Source organism: Budorcas taxicolor, chromosome 8 (genome assembly GCF_023091745.1).
Source record: "Budorcas taxicolor isolate Tak-1 chromosome 8, Takin1.1, whole genome shotgun sequence".
Classification (NCBI taxonomy): Eukaryota; Metazoa; Chordata; class Mammalia; order Artiodactyla; family Bovidae; genus Budorcas; species Budorcas taxicolor.
Window position 1 is genome coordinate 106,601,789 of NC_068917.1, and position 1,076 is coordinate 106,602,864.

Genomic DNA, 1,076 nt, shown 5'->3' on the forward strand with positions numbered 1-1,076 from the left:
GGACTCTACAGCTCAAGGCAGAGTCTGCCTTGCTGACTTGGACACAGTTTGCCAGAAGTGTGTGATTCCCAGGACAGAAGGGGCCTTGCTGCTGACGTGCACGGACCCCAGCGAGGATGCGGAGAAAACACACATCCACTCTGCAGGGTTTCCCGCCTCCTCTGAGGCTAGTCAGCTTCGCCACCAAAGCCCAAGCCAAGGACCATAGCCTCGTGGGCGGTGCCACAGGTGTGGAGTAGCCGAGGGGTCTCTGCTTCACCAAGAGCAGGCGTGCCATCCCAGTTGTCATGAATGGATGCCTGGACTTGTGCCAACATGGTCCTTCCCTCTGCCCAGGTCCACCAGCCAGGCCTCCCTCCAGATGGTAGCTAGAAACCAGGAAACAGGGGGGCCGTCAGATGAAGCTCCTTGTGGCTACTCTTCATTTTAGGGTTCACGGCATAGAAAACCACCACCTGTGTCTGTGAGCGAGGACACTGCCATCACCCAGCCTGGCAGCTTCATGGTTGGCATCCAGGCTTCGGCTCTTTGCTGGGGAAAGGGTGCTGAGGTTTCCTGGTGAGGAGAGAGCAGTCCGATGATGCAGTTGAGAAGCTATACATCTCCCGATTGGGAAGGACTCTCTCGGATGTCAGCTCTGTAGGCTGGTGAGCCTCCTGTCCTTCAGGTTGCTCTTTTCTCTCCTGCACTTTCAAGAAGCACCAGAGAAAAACTCTGCAGGGCATGTTTTCCACCGTGAAGCTGACCCTCTGCCCTTAGGGGTCACCCAGGCTTGTGCTTGAACTTGACTAAACTCCCTGAAAAGTGGGCACCCGAAGAGCTGTCAGGGATGCCACAGGCACTCTGGGAGGCCACAGCTTCACAGGGAAGGTTTGGAACGAACCTGGGCTGCTGATGGAGAAGGGAGGTCCCGTGAGGAATGACCCAGAAGGGGACAGTACTGGGATGTTGCCATGACGACGGGTGTGCTGGCAAAGATGGAGTGAGGAGCATCCAGGGCACAGCTGGATGTCTCCTTCTGCCCCCATGGAGCTGGGGCAAGTTCATAGCTCTGCCCTTGCCTGGGGAACAGCAGC